Below are 15,965 nucleotides of genomic sequence, written 5' to 3' on the forward strand. Positions count from 1 at the left end.
TATTGAGTGCAGGTATCATGTTTGTTAAATAAAGGCCTAAGAAGTTACCTAATTATTGAAAACTTTTGCCTATAAAGATGCAAATTACCAACCCCTGGGTAGAAGTGTAATATTACATTGTGAATAAAGTTCGATGAAAACTTCAAAGTCAGAAAATCTCAAAATAGTATTGCTACGTGGGGTCATGCAGAGCACAGTTTAGCCTTTTTATTTGACAAATAAGGAAACTGAGCCATAGAATGGCCTTGCCACATGCCCAACCTCATGAGACTTGCTGGGTCAGAGTTTGGTCCAAATGCCTAGCTCCTACCTTCCAGCACAGCAGCTTTTTTTTTTTTTTTCTTGCCACAGAGTGTGTTCTTGTCAGAGAGAGACAGAGAGAGAGAAAATGAGAAATCACCCTCCAGTCGGGATGGCTACATCACAATCCCTTCTCTTCGAGTCTCCTCTCAGATTTTTTGGCATGTATGCACATGCGCCCAGCGTGACTTTAAAGCCACCAGGTCCAGGAGTCGAACAATGGTCAGCCATGTGGGAGTCTAGCACCCTAACCACCATGCCAGCAGTGTCTCAGCCCCATGACTTTCACAGGATAGCCTTCTGCAGCAGAGGGTAACATGGTAAATATGGCTTTATGGTATTCCTAAAATGGAAGTGGAGCCATATACCTGTGAAGGTAAGGAAATAAATTTTAATTGACTTAGGTCTTAGATTGTTCATATCATTGAAAACTAAGTATTGCACATAATAGTTTCACAACTGTCCTGCGTTAAAACCAAAACCAAACCAAACAAAAAGATTCTAAATGTGACACTAAGAATTTACCTAAATTAACAATAAACAATGTTTGCCAGAACTTTTATTTCATTTATATGTGTATGTCTGTGTGTATAATATCTAGATAGGGAAGAGTATTATGTGTGAGGTTTCCCTCACTGAGAATCTAAGAAATGTTTCCTTGCTCCCTTAAAAGCTTTCAGTTTTTGAGGTGTTTGTGTGACGTGTTACGTTTTAGTGATGGAGATGAAAGTAGTTTTTATTTCTTCATTAGCATAATATGTGCAAATCTGAAAGCCATGTTTAGTTGTTCGGAGAAAAATGCAGTTACCTTTTGGGTTGATTCTATTTCTGATGTTTTATTGTTAATCTCTATTAAATAATTGTATAAAGTAATGAGACTAGTTGAGAAATGGGGGTAGCATAAAGAAGATACCCATCTTTGTGTAGATTAGATGTGATCAACTTCATACCATCTTATCAAAGGTGGCTGCTTTGGAGAAACAGAAATTAATAATAAAAATGTTACCACTTTCAGCTCAACTTGGAGTGTTACATTTCTAAATACTCCTTCATTTCAAATATGTTGTAAAAATAAACTGCTTTCAGGACTCATTTTCTTTTTTTTAAGAATTAGTTTATTAATTTTATTTATCATTATTGTTATTTTTCAATTTGTCCAGAGAGAGAGAGAAAGAGAGAGAAAGTGAAAAAGCAAGCCTCAGGGTCTGGGACTCAAACCACAGTCAGCCATGTGGTCTTCACCACCACGCCACCTGCTGGCCCCTCAGAACTCATTTTAAACTAACGTTAACTCGTCTCTGCTGTTGAGTATTAATCTTGTGCCATTTTTTTAAAATAAATGATCAGAATACCTTATCTAGAACATTTTGGTTTTGCTAATTGAAACCTATTCATGCTACTGGCAATGATCTTGCTCATTAAGAGATAATGTAGGTATAATGTCTTTTTGCTCAGTTCAATACCAAAAGGACAGATCTGCCATGTACTACAGTGAACTGCAGTATCAAAGATAGCATATGGTATTGTCAGAGGCATTCATAAATGTTTTTAATATATATCTTGATTTTAAAATTGTATTCAGATTTATTTGCTCCCTTCATTAAAAAGTATAGCACAATACTTAAAATTATTGTATGAAAACACATAGGAGTATAGTATGAAATTAATAGTACATTTTTTGAAACAATGACTTTAGGGTTTCAGCTTTTCCTATATTTTAAAACAAATTGGTTCTTTCTTATGCTGAGAAAGCATTGCATTATAAAACTGATCTACTACTAACTTACAAGAGATCTGCTACTAACATATGGGGCCCAAATCTAATTCTCTAATACAGCCAAAAGTGCCACTTGTAAATCTGCTTAACAGTGGGTGTTTTTCTGAAGGTCTTTTGCCTAGAAAAAAAAAATGTTCATTAAAAAACTTTTTCTGTATGGTTTGATTCTTAATTGTTTTTCTCCCTATGCAGATCAGTATCAACAGATTTTGTAGAATATTGTAGAATATTTTATGTGGAACAATACAATGTGCTTGTTTAATACTCTGGAGAAATGTTCTTTTTTTATTATTCAACCAATGATGAAATCAGATACATAATTTCATGTGAGTGAGGGACAAAGTAAGATATGGGAGTGAGTGGTTATTTGGACTATCCTCAATATTAATCAAAAGGACTTTAAAACTTTCTGTCATTCATTCAACACATTTATCAAGGAGTTGTGTTTTGCTGGACATTGTATGCAGGAACTAGGAATATATGACTGAATAGACATGTCCCTGGATCCGGCTCATCATTCAAAAGTTCTATCGTTCAAGAGAGGGTTCCTAGAAATCATCTGTCCCAGGATAGCAGGAAATAAGAAATCATGGTGTTAAACACATGGTGTAAAGCTAGAAACCACCATCTCAACCCAAAAGCCAGACTACTGGCAAAAACTTATATTTGACTCTTCTTACCAAACCTATCTTACACTTTCCCTTATCCAAGGAAAACACCATGGTGAACATCAAGGTTACTTGCTATTCTCTTGCTTTTTTGCTTTTTTGTTGTTATTCTTCATAAATGTTTAGGTTTTAAAATGAACTTTATCAAAAGAACATCAATTTTCATGTAATTTCCTAGAACTTGCTTGTTTTTATCCATTGTTTTCTTCTCTCTTTTTTTTTTGGTGTATAGTTACAATTAATTCATTATACACAGCTTCCTAAATTTCTAGATCACAAATTATGTACTATTTTCCTGTGCATGGGCATTTGGGTTGTTTCCATTGTTGCTTTTGTTGTCATAAGTGGGGCTGTGAATGCTCTCACTCTATTTCCAGAGTACAAGCTCAGGAGTTTCTCTTAGAAACTTAAGAGAATTGTTATACCATAGGAAATGTGAATGCTCACCTTTACGATGCCACATGTAATTAGCTTCCACATTGGTAGAACTGAAATATAAAAGCATTTGATTTTTCAAGATGATATTTTTAAATTTTGTCAAATAAATGTCTATTTGGCCAATGATGTTGAGGGTTCTAAGTCGCTGAAAAGCTTATAAATATTAAAGCACAGAAAATATCAGAAGTAGTTTGCCATTCTAACTTACTATGTCAATGTCTTCATAATATCCAGGATGTCTTGAAACTTTTTATCCTACAATCCTGTTGTTCGAGAGAGGTAGACTATTGGGAGTTATAACATAGTCAGGAACACCCAACAAATAACATATTAAGCACCTACTATGGCTTGTCATTGTTTGGCGAACGGCAGTAAGACAGGTCCCTGTCCTTGTGAGGTTCACATATTCTTTAGGAAAACAGACAATAAATAAGATATAAAAACAAAATAGTTGATTTTCAGATAGGAATAAGTGCTAAGAAGCACAGGAAACCAAATGGAGTGATAATGACCCGGTCTTATCAGTGTGGAGAGAGAAATCAAGTGTCACCACATTACAGGGTTCTAATGAGATACCGTCTCTTTTACATCCTAAGTGAACAGCGCCCCCTGGAGTTACACGGCGCAACAGCCCTGCGCAAAAGCCTTTGCAAACCTGTTTTTTTCTTTAATTTTTTATTATCATCATAATCTTCTTTATATTACATTGGATTACATATAACTTTACAGTGTATTACATTGCTTTTTCAAAAGGGAATGCCATGCAAGTCAGTCAGTACAAAGACATTAATCTCCCCGCTTCAACATTCAATATCTTTTCTATGTTTTCCCCAATCATTATTATTATTATAATTATTTTTTAAAACAGTCAATCGCTATTTCTCATTTTGCTTGTAAAAATACTTTGCCCATCATGAAATACTTCTCAGACCAATCTAGTTGAGAATACTATACATGTCATCATCAACAGTTAATAAGCCATATCTGTTTCTCACTAACGTCCTGCCTCTCTATTGTTCACTTGCTATCTTTTTCTATCCTCTTCTCTTCATTTCCCCCATTCCACACTGTCCTATTCTCATTAAGTACCTTCACTACTTTTATGTCCTCCAATTTTTTGCTCTCTATCATAGAGTGTGGATAGTCGGTATATATTGAGTAGATGCATACAATATCTTTCTTTCATAGCCTGGCTTACTTTACTCAGCAATAGATCCTCCATATCTGACCACCTTCTATCAAATTCCAGGGTCTTATTATTTTTTATGGCTGAGTAGTATTCCATAGAGTATATATACCACACTTTTCCAATCCATTCATCGGTTTGTGGACATTTAGGTTGGTTCCATGTCTTGGCAATTGTGACTAATGCTGCAATAAACATTGATGTGCAAGCACTTTTCTGACTGAGCGTTCTCCTGTCTTTTGGGTAAATACCCAGAAGTGGGATTGCTGGATCAAATGGTAGTTCTATTTGTAGATCCCTGAGGAACCTCCATATTGTTCTCCACAGTGGTTGAACTAGTTTACATTTCCACCAACAGTGTAGGAGGGTTCCCTTTTCACCACATCTCCGCCAACACTTATCACTTTTTATATTCTTAATCTTTGCCATTCTGACAGGGGTTAGGTGATATCTCATTGTGGTTTTTATCTGCATCTCCCTTATGATGAGGGATGTTGAGCATTTCCTCATGCAAACCTGTTCTTTAGACTTACTGGCTAACATACGGGAATGAACCAGCCTTAGAGAAATCCAAAAGAATATTGCTGGTAGAGGAGACGGCAGTCCCAAAGTACTACATCTGGAAAGGTCATGGGCTCAGGAAACGAACAGACCCAGGTTCATGTTCTAGCTCGAGTATTTAGGGGTATTTTCAGTTACTCAACCTCTTCAGGTATCAGTTTCCTTCTCTGTAAAATGAGGAGCAGTACCTGCCTATGCTATCACATGGACTAAATTCCTCAGGTTGGGAGAAAATACAGCTCTAGGTTTGTGACTATAAACCAGGAAAGAGCAAACACCATTTTCACATTGGATCCTTATCTCTTTCTGTTTCATAGCTTTTGAAAATAAAAATGATAGGTAAATAACTTATCAAACACAACCTCTAAAATGTAAAATTTCATAGAGAATAATTGAAAAACAAAAAATACACTGCAAAACAAAATTTCATCAACTGTCCATTTACTCCTCTGTCCCAACTATTTTACAGCCTTTCAGAAAGGCAATAAACATAATCAATGTTTAAGCATGGTTGTGTTTTTTATCCTCCAAGTGAGGATTCTTTCTCAGGAAATATCGGAGATTTAGTCTTGACTCTAAAGGAGATTCTTTCCTGAACACACCTTAATTGAGACATCATTCCATTTGTCTTTTGGTGGTTGGCCTAGAGTCTAGCGGTTTAGGGATTCATGCTAGCTTTATGTAAGCACCACCACCACAACTCTGTTAACACAAGCTTTCTGCGGTCAAAGAGTGGAAGTACAGGCTGCTGCTTGCCATGCACATCCGAGGAATGTACAAGGCAAAATAAAGGAGTGCTCTGTTAAGGCCTTGGCCGATGGTTCCCATTTTCTTGGTTCTAAGGACTTAACAACTCTTTTTCTCCTTTGCCTGTCATTCTGCCTATGTAACTTTCTCCCTTACTTCCTGGGACTCCATATCTTATTTGAAATGCCCTTTGCTCCCTGGGGTTTAAATGTTAAACTTATCAGATTTCTGAGATTCCCGGATCTACAGAGACCGATTCATAATAGGAACTTTGTGAGGGTGATTAGTGCTACCTTTCAAGGTCTGATTTGACTGTCTGGGACAGCAGATGGATAGAAAACTGAGGGAGCTAAAAAAAAAGTGTGTGTGTGTGAGAGAGAGAGAGAGAAGCTGTTTTCTCTGTTACCTCAGTTTTCACAATGCACATGTAACAACATTTTGGGAGCACAGATTTTAAAGATCTGGGTGTTTCTGCCACTGTGAAAGTTGAAGAAGCAGAACACTAACCCTTACTCTTAGACCTAGGAAACCCATGAACTGTGTAACATGGAACTTACTTATTTCTAAAGAATTATTTTAACTTAGTTTTATCATCATTATGATTATTCAGTTTTCTACGGGGCACTTGTGCTCACCAGGGAGAGAGACAGAAAGAGAGTGAGGGAAAGTGAGAAAGCAAGCTGCCTGGTCTGGGACTTAAACCACAGTCAGCCATGTGGGAGTTCAGCCCCCTATCTACCATGCCACCCGCTGGCCCCAGGGGTAACTAATGATTAAGCAGAGAGACTCTCAAGTTTTCCTGAGAGCAGAAAGAGAGGGAAATACGTATAATGAGCACTAAAACAGATGGGAGTCCACGAACTTCACATCAGCTTATCTGTGTTAGACAAAGAACCCGTTTGTTCAAATTTTCTCTCAGCCAGTCTAAACTTCATCAGATATGAAAAACTTTCTAGTGCTTTCCATCCTTAAAAGGGAATGGGAGGAGGGACCAGCAGTTAGTGTAATGGCTCTGTCGCTGGACTCCCACGTAGTCGACCAAGGTTTGCGTCCTGGACCCGGTGGCTTAAACTCACGCCAGGCACGTGTGTGTGTGCCCCAGATCCCGAGAGGAGAATGGAGGAGAGGGGATTGCAGTGTGGCCATCTCCCCAGGGCGGAGGGGTGTTTTCTCACTTTCTGTCTCTCTGTCTCTCTCTGTCTGTCTGGCGAGTGCACGTGCCCTATAGCAAAAACCTCTCCAAAAAAAAAAAAAAAGGGAATGGGAGGAGATAGGAAGCATTTTGCTTTATTAAAGTACATAAAGTTTCTTATCACTAGCACAGGATAATTCACCTACTTCCCTGTTGATTCACACCTCCTTTGCTTTCCCTCTTCTTTTTAGTCCTCCACGTGCTATCAACTTATTACATAAATGGAAACAGGGATCTATAGCTTAGGGATATATCATAAGGATCACAACCACACTCCTATGACAAAAGACAGTTTAACAAGAGAAAAGCATAAAAAAATTTATTTAATCCGAGTTTGACCTGACTTTACACACGCATGCACACGAAAGAAGAAAGTTTTCATCTTAATTCAGACTGTAAGAGTTGCTACTGTCTTCTAATTCCTGATAAATTCTTCATTCTTGGGTTTGTTATGCTTTTTTTCCCCCTTGAATTAGAAGTCAAGCAAGAGTGTGTTTGCATTTTCACTTACAAAGATAAATATGTCATCTGACTCATGAAGGCTGCTTCAGTCTTCCAACTAAGTTACTGACTCTCACAGACTTTTATCAGGAGAGAAAGTGGCTATGAATGATCCAAGATTATTAGTGGAAAAAAAAAAAAAAAAAAAAAAGCTCCCTGGCTGCAAGTATTTAAGGCTGCTTAACACAATGCACATGCTTGTTAAGGAGTTCCTGGCTGCAGCTCCTGGCCATGTGAAGGGAGCAGAAGGCGTGCATCACCCTTCAGTGTGTTCAACCATGGACTGAAGTACCAGCTTCTTACTCCTTGAAAATGGCTTCTGTTCACATCAACTACATTGTGGATGACTTTGGATGATGTAAACTTCTTACTATGAAAAAGACTTAAGTCCAGAAACAAAGCATGTATTGGCTTGTCCAGCATGTCTGGTGAGGTCAGACAATCAGAGGGTTCTTTGAGGGCTGAGACCACCCCTTGTATGAATAGAGACTGCCTCTCATTTGTCTTCTAGAGTCCCCCAACCCCATTCCTAACCCTTTTCACCCCAAACATAATTCTACTGAAAAAAAAAAAAAGTGATCACATAGCTCCTCATTCAGTACTCTTTTGTGGTAGAAAATATTTCTTTATGGTTAGTGTGCAGACTCTAAATTAAGTTCAAGTAAAGCTTCATTTTTCAAAAAAATATGCTGACTAGGAGTGAAAGGCAAGGCTATTTCCTCTTGATCTTTCTTGCCTTTTGTTCTCCCTAACCACCAACTGATTTTGCCTCTGTTTTCACCTCTCTTTCCCCAATTTGGCTTGAAATCTGTTATGTCTCCTTATCAGCTCCTCGCAGCCTCTTCCAGCACTCAGTGAAAACGGAGCTCTCTCTCTGGGAGGCTGGCTGCAAGGAGGCCAGCATAAACATGGCTCTGGGTACAGAACTGTGCAATGAAGATGGCCTGGGGAACTTCTGTAGAGATGTTGTACTTGTTGGGAAGTTCATGTGAGATGACAAACAGGAACTGAAGCCGAAGACCAGCACCTTAGGCAACAGAGGATGCATCAAGAGGCAAGTCCAGAGGCTGGTGTCAGACCTGAAATAGAGATGGAGCCAAAAGTCATCATTTAGGCAAGGGAAAAATACACCAGGAGGTAAATAAAAGACGGAAGGGGACACAAGATCTTTTGTCATGAATAACAGCATCCAAAACTTTCTTCTATTCCGTTTGAGCTAGGTGATGTCTTAGTGAATAAAACCTCAGTTAAATTGGAGAATTCATGATAAAGACATATCTTTATGCCTTTATAATTGGTTTATATTATCTCTACTTATATAGTTGGCTTGTCCTGTAATGAAGACCCTGACAAACTTGTCATCTTCCACCATTTCTAGCATGTAACTCTATAACAGAAGGACTTATTGTCAAATATATGAACTAAAGGCAGTATCAGGTGCTGTTTAAATATCCTACCTTGGACAATTTCCTGTAGAACATGAAATGCACAAAAAATAAAATGAATAATTATTGGCACCAGCCATTTTCACATTTCCCAACACCTCATACAGTTGTTGCATTTTTTTTTTTTTTTGCTATAGGGCTTGTGTGCTTGTCAGAGAAAGAATGAGAGAAAGAGAAAAAGTGAAAAATAATCCTATAGGAGAGATGGCCACATTGCAATCCCTTCTCCTCCATTCTCCTCTTGGGATTTTGGTCACACATGCACACATGTCTGGTGTGATTCTCAAGCTTCTGGATCCAGGACTCAAACTAGGTTCAGGCCATGTGGGATCCAGCACCTTAACTTGACCTGGTAGTTACAAATTTTAATAAAATGAAATAATTCATGTAAATTCATGTTTGGCATGTCAGTACATAATGCCATCGCACTTACAATAATATATCATTATGCAGTCTTGTTTTCAGAACAGACAGCTATAAACGGAGATGGTGGTGTGTTGACTTGACACTTCTTCATCCATCCTGTATTTTCTTCCTGGACACTTAGGAAGTCTACATTTCCCAGCCTTCCTTGCATCTGGGTGGAACAACGTGACTCAGTTCTGGCCAGCAGTAGATGGGTAGACGATTCCAAGGCTAGCTATACAATATCTTGTGCATTCGTATATTCCCTCTTTCCCCTCACATGAGGTTGGAAGAGAACGACCCTGCGATATAAGAACTATATGATGGAAAGGGCCTGGCTTTGTGGGTCACCCATGGAGGAGAAGATTCTGACCCACAATAGGCTGTGATGTGAACAGAACATGAACTTAATTGCGCTAGACCACTGAGATTTGGGGGATTTATTTGCTATTAGAGTATAGATAAGTCTACCTTGACTAAAACAGTAATGTTAAAGAAAGAGAAACTAAAGATGCTCTCAATTAGTTATTTGAAAACAAATGACTAATTACCAAAAAAGGTAGAATGCACACACATAAAACAAAGCTGCAAAACTGTGTGAGTGTATGAAAAGCTCCAGGACATCATTCTGCTGAGAGGCTGAGTTCCAGGTTTATGCAGCAACGTGAATCAGCTATGTCTGAGTCCGGGACCAGTACTTTTCTTCATTACATATTTTACCAGTTTGGGGTGAAATAGTGAAGGTGCCTCCTACACAGGTCAATGCTAAGGTACAAAGTTTCGAGGGTCAAACCAGATTGAATTATGTATTATCCAAGAACTTTTGTAGATGAAGGATGGTGGGTGTAAAAAAAGAAAAGAAAAAATGCAAACCTGTGGAGGAAGTGCTGAAAACTCAAGAGTGTTCAGAAGTACCATGAAAAGGAGAGAAATCATGAGGTAGACATCAAAAAAGGGCAGAAGTGTAGAGCCATAAAATTTACACCAGGAAAAGGAGCTTAGGTTGGAGACTTAATCACAGGAGGATGTCGTGACTTTTATGTGATATTGGCTGAGGGGGCAACCCCAATGGACAAGACCAGCAGAATGTACTTGAAGGAAGAGAATGAGTATACCCGGAAAGCCCCCAAAATTTCACACAAATATTAGCCCCAAACGTCTATACTGTTATCATGGAGTATAGAACTGTATAATAGGTAAAGACTAGCTTCCTTATCACTTAAGGTGCTCATAGTTGGGGTTCTTGGTTATTCTAGAAAGATCAATCATTTCATCTCCAATTCTTCAGAGCCCCAGTATGTATATTTAAGAGCTCAGCTCTCATTAATATGCATGTATAAATAGCTGGTTATGCTATTTAATTGTGAAATGCACATTGTTTGGTATGTTTTTAGTTTTCTAGTACCCATTCACATTTTTTGGCTAACAACACATGAATTTTCAGAGTGCATTTCTTCCCTCTCGTTTCATGTAGATACCATGGACTACCTACACTGGCATCCTGGTTTCTTCCAGTGAACAAGTGGGCTCCATACACATGTCATACCAATTGAAATTTCCTTCTAGGACTTTGAATTTGGGACAGAACAATGTAAAGAGGGAAAAAAGAATTGAAATTTATTCACCCAGATGGCCTCTGGAGCTCATCCTGGCTCTTCTTCTTGAGCTCTTCTTGAGCATTGTTGCAGAACTCCTAATGAAATCTGTGGGCTGTGCTGACCTTCAATGTGGTGAACCAGGGCTCATGGTTTGGGAAAGGCAGTTGGGCAGGCAAGCGTGGAAGAGCCCAAGGTGTCAAATCCACAGGGCAAGTGGAGACCAAGCACCACATAGAGAATCAGGCACCTTCCCAAGAGTTCCAGTAAAAGACTAAGTAATCAGATTCAGAACTGGTGCTGTGGAAAGGTTTCCTGGTTAATTATTCTTGAGAGATTTTTGCTATAGGGAATATGTGCTCACCAGAAAGAAAGACAGAAAGACAAAAAGTGAGAAATCACCCATCGAGGGGATGGCCATGCCACAATACCTTCTCCTCCATTCTCTCTCAGGATCTTGGGCATACACACACATGTGCCCAGCGTGAGCTTAAGCCACAGGGTCTGGCACTCAAACCATGGTCAACTACATGGAAGTCCAGTGATGTAATTATTACACCATGTGCTCTCCCCCTTCTGGTTAATTTTTAAAGTGGATAAGTCAAAATGTTTCTTGGTTGTGAATGACAAAAAAAAAAAAAAAACAGTTTGAAACAGCCTAAGGGAGGGAAAAAGACATAAAAGCCTTAGTTAACCACATACATAGTGATAGGAACAATGGAAAAATAAGTTATCATCCACCTGGGACATTTCCGAGAATTAAAGAGGAAGCTGTTAATGATTAAGCTGGGGTGACAGGTGTAAACTGAAATTGCCTTATGCAACTGGAATGTCTGCTCATCCTACTGTGAGGAAATCGGGGTGAATAACCTTAACAAGCTGCCAAGGACCAAACTCTCTCTCCCTTTCTCACTGCTTTTCTCTAATTGTTTTGTGTGAGCTTTATTTACAGAGTCTGTATTGCAGGGGTTATAGCAGACAGAAACGCCAGTCTCAAATTCTTGTAGTTTACAATCAGCAAGGAAAGGAAATTTTCCCTTTTTCTCCAGTATAAAATACCCAGTCCAAGAATTCCAGGTAGTCTTTCCTACAGCACATACCATTCCTGGAATAATCTCTGTGGAAAAGGGGATGGGCTCCTCCCATTATTTCATCTTGGGTCGTATGCCCTTCTGGTGCTGAAGACATAGGAATCCTATGAATCAATAGTCCCAATAGGGTGATTCAGCATTTCTCTGAAGGGAAAGGCTTTTCTGAGAGACAAAAACATAAATATCTACTAAAATAGCCTTTTATAGAGTGCCTACTGCCAAGTCCACCAGCAGTAGGGAGACTGTTAAGTGTTATATAAAACACTCTGACTCTACCTGGGAGAGAGGTTGAACCATGAATGTCATGACCTTGGAAACCTTTCATGATTTGCCTTAACAAAGAGCCATAGAGTTGCTCTATCTCTTATAATCTAGGATATAACAGTCTGCTAGATACCTATGAGGCCCTAGGGGTCAGTGTTCTGTAAACCACCAAGACCTCTCAAATGAAATGATGGTGGTGATATAGGGAGAAGGATCAATCTGATTTTGTGGTGTTCTTGTTTGGCTTTGAGCTGGAAAACCATTGGCAGAGAAGTAAGGGCACTGGACAGATTAAGCTGTACATGGGGGTTGGGAACAGAAAGGAAAGTAAGAACTTCACAGGAAAAGGTTGTGAAGAGGATTAACAGAGGCAGATTTCTCTTCCATCTCAGACTGGTCAAGCTTCCAATTCTGCCTTCACTGGCTCTTTCCTGTTTCAACTCTGGTTTTGTAAAGCACAACCATTTAAGATAATATTTAGAACAAAAAGATGCCACTTTCTGCAACCTTGGTATGATCCTTTCCACCTTGTAGGATTTCTTGGAGGTTAAAACTCATCAGCAATCTCCTTGTCTCCAGCTCAGTCCTTCCCTGAGAGTAAAAAGAGAGGATAAGGTACTGGAAGACTAATTGACTGACTAGGGATTCTCATTCAAAGAAACAACTCAGCCCAGTGTCAGAGACACTTGCTCCTATAGGAAACAGTCTTTACTGGGGAGAGTCTTCAACCTCAAAGGCATTGTACCTTCCAGAAAGACTGCAGCCTTTACTCTAATAAACAGTCAACGGCTCTACTTGCTGTGGCAGTGGTGCAAGACCAGAGTCCGAGCTGCATCTGTAAGAGTCATGGCAGGATAGCCATTCAGGAAGTTTCTTCCACTCTTTGAATATTGATTGAAAGGAGTACTGCTGAAACATTAATCAAAGGAGGCCTTATGCTTCTAGAAAAGTCTCAAGGAAAGTATCGCAAGAAACAGTAGTAGCTGTTGGATCTGGCTCTAAAGGAAAGGGTGGAGAGATTCAACCAGTTAGCATGAAAGTTGGAGATCAAGTTCTTCTTTCAGAACATGGAGGCACCGAAGTAGTTCTAGATGACAAGGATTATTTCCTATTTTGAGGTGGTGACATTCTTGGAAAGTATGTAGACTGAAATAAATCACTACTGAAATGGCATCACATGAAGCCGCCCATCCCACTGAAGCTGTAAAATCTTTCATTATGTAAATAATTTTCCATGTTTCTCTTTTATAATAAACTAATGACATCTAATGTAATGATACCCACTGTCTCTAAGACTTAATTTTGCTGTACTGGTATAAACAATTCCAAATAAAATATGTAAATGAGTGGTTAAAACAAACAAACGAAAAATGACAATCAATAGTCCAGCCCAAGCCCTGTTAAGAGAGGACTATCTTTGCCACAGGACTGAATAGCAGAAAAAACTGCAAGCATTGTCCTTCAAAATTAGGCAGTGAGACTGACAAAGTGCTCAGAGTTGTAATCATTCTTTGGACCTCTACATTAGACATGGGAGATTCCATGATAGTCTATTAATGTAGTACCTGGCCCTGAACAACATGAATTTGAAATTTGTGGGTCTACTTACACGTGAATTTTTTTTCAGTAAATGTATTGGAAAATTTAGTACCGTAAATGTATTTCCTCTTCTTATGATTTTCTTAATAATTTTCTTTTCCCTAGCTTACTTTATTGTGAGAATACTGTGCATAAAACATACAACTGTTCAACTGTTTATGTTATTAGTAAGGATTCTGGTCAACAGGCTATTAACAGTGAAGTTTTGGGGGATAGGACAGGTCCCTGGCAAGCAGTAATGCACTGCTCAAGAAAAGTTAGGTCTACACGGAGTCACATCTACTGTACCTTTATAATATCTTTCTGCCTATCTTCAGAGCTGGCCCTCCCCACACCTCAGTTTCAGCATCAGACATGTTCTTATCTACCACAGGGAATTTGGATACACCTTGGATCCTGCTTTTCTGTCAGTTTGATCCAAAAGGAACTTCTCATGTTGGCTCTTAGGTACCCGTGGCTGACTTTAAAAACTGGGACTCCTTTCACACTTTTCAGATCCCAGTCTGAGAAGTTGTGATCTGGAGAAGACATTGCTTCACATGAATAGGATTTCTTGAGAGAATCTTTTTATTCTAGGGATGAGATGAGAAGGAAGATAACTTCCACAAACCCGGTCTAAGAGTCCTGCAGGAACTGGTGCCTAATAGTAGATAGGAACTGCAAAAAGAAGTTATTTTCATTTATTCGTATGGTGATACTTATATTGAGCATATGCTATGTGCTTGATGATTTGCACCCCGAAGACTCAACAGAAAACAAGACAGACACAATGTATTCATGGAGCTTCTATTTCAGTAGGTCAGATACACATTATCAGGTAGGTTCAATAAAGTATAACAATATTTGGAAGCTCAGATATCTTTCTCTCAGAAAGATTAAGGTTAACTTCTCTCTCTCTCTTCTTCTATGTCTCTCTTCCCATGAGTGCATGTGCCTTACAGCAATTTTTAAAAAAGTGTAAGTTAATTTTGTTGCAAAAATCTATGAGTAATTTTTTTATAATGGGCAATTCTATGAACTTCTTGAAAACTCTCTTGTAATGAAAGCAGTAGAACTTGATGAATTCTTTTAAATCCAAGTAAAGAAATATCTCAAATGTTCTCTTCTCACCACTAAGGGAAACCACTATTATTACTTTATAAACTTCTTTTTACCTATTTTAGTGCTTTATCTAAATAGTATCCTACACTACGCATATTTTTGGTCTAGCTTCCATAGCTCACCATTTTGTTTGTGAGATTCAGTTATGGTGTTATGTGAGGTTGTGCATCATTCGTTCCCATTGCTACATTCTGTAGTGAGACTACAATGCTGTGTGTTTTCCTGTTCCTTGGTTTATGGGTATATGAGAATGTGCAGTTTGAGGCAATTACAAATGGCACAGTGATGAACACTCTAGAATATGTCTTTGGATGGGCATCAGTTCTCATCACTGTGAGGAATTGCACACAGATCGTTTTATATTTTAATTTGCATTTCCCTGGGGGCCAATGATATAGAGCACATTTTAATGCTATTTTTTTATTTTTGAGAGGTTTTTTTTTTCACTATAGGGCGCGTGCGCTCGCCAGACAGACAGAGAAAGACATAGAGACAGAAAGCGAGAAATCACCCCCCAGGGGGGATGGTCACACCACAATCCCTTCTCCTCCATTCTCCTCCTGGGATCTTGGGCACGCAAGCACACGTGCCCGGCGTGAGTTTTAAGCCACCGGGTCCGGGACACGAACCACGGTCGACTACGTGGGAGTCCAGCGACATAGCCATTACGCTAACTGCTGGTTCCCTATTTTTTAATTTTTGGTTGATCATTTGGCTATTTTTCTTTGAGAATATCTGTTTATGTCTTTTTTTTTTTTTAATTGCCAAAAGGCACATGCACTTGCCAGGGAGAGAGAGAGAAGGATGGGAGAGAAATCACTCTTCCACGGGACATGGTCATGTTGCAATCTCCTCCTACCCATTTCTATATCCTGTTAAGATTTTGGTTGACCACACACACATACCCTTATATGTTTTTCAAGTTGCCAGAGCCAAGAGTCCAACTTCCATCAGCCATATGGGATCCAGCTCCCTTAACCACTAGGCAACAGGGCAGGTTTCCTGTTCAAGTCTTTGTCCATTTTCCATTGGATTGTGAAGATAGTTCTTTCTTTTCTGTTAGCTGTTGAGAGATCCTACAGACACCATCTTTGG

At 39.0% G+C, this 15,965-nt stretch overlaps 1 long non-coding RNA gene and 1 pseudogene across 1 annotated transcript; one reads left to right on the forward strand and one right to left on the reverse strand.

The window, feature by feature from the left end:
* Nucleotides 1-8,107: 8,107 nt before the first annotated feature.
* Nucleotides 8,108-11,184, reverse strand: LOC114006983 (uncharacterized). The gene is made up of 2 exons (XR_003548639.1): nucleotides 10,846-11,184; nucleotides 8,108-8,449 (listed from the first exon to the last, which is right to left on the reverse strand). It is a non-coding gene; the product is annotated as an uncharacterized LOC114006983 (long non-coding RNA).
* A 1,832-nt stretch (nucleotides 11,185-13,016) lies between these two features.
* Nucleotides 13,017-13,418, forward strand: LOC106734419 (10 kDa heat shock protein, mitochondrial pseudogene; annotated as a pseudogene).
* The last annotated feature ends 2,547 nt before the right edge of the window (nucleotides 13,419-15,965 follow it).

The sequence above is a fragment of the Tupaia chinensis genome, unplaced genomic scaffold (genome assembly GCF_000334495.1).
Source record: "Tupaia chinensis unplaced genomic scaffold, TupChi_1.0 Scaffold000017_1, whole genome shotgun sequence".
NCBI lineage: Eukaryota > Metazoa > Chordata > Mammalia > Scandentia > Tupaiidae > Tupaia > Tupaia belangeri.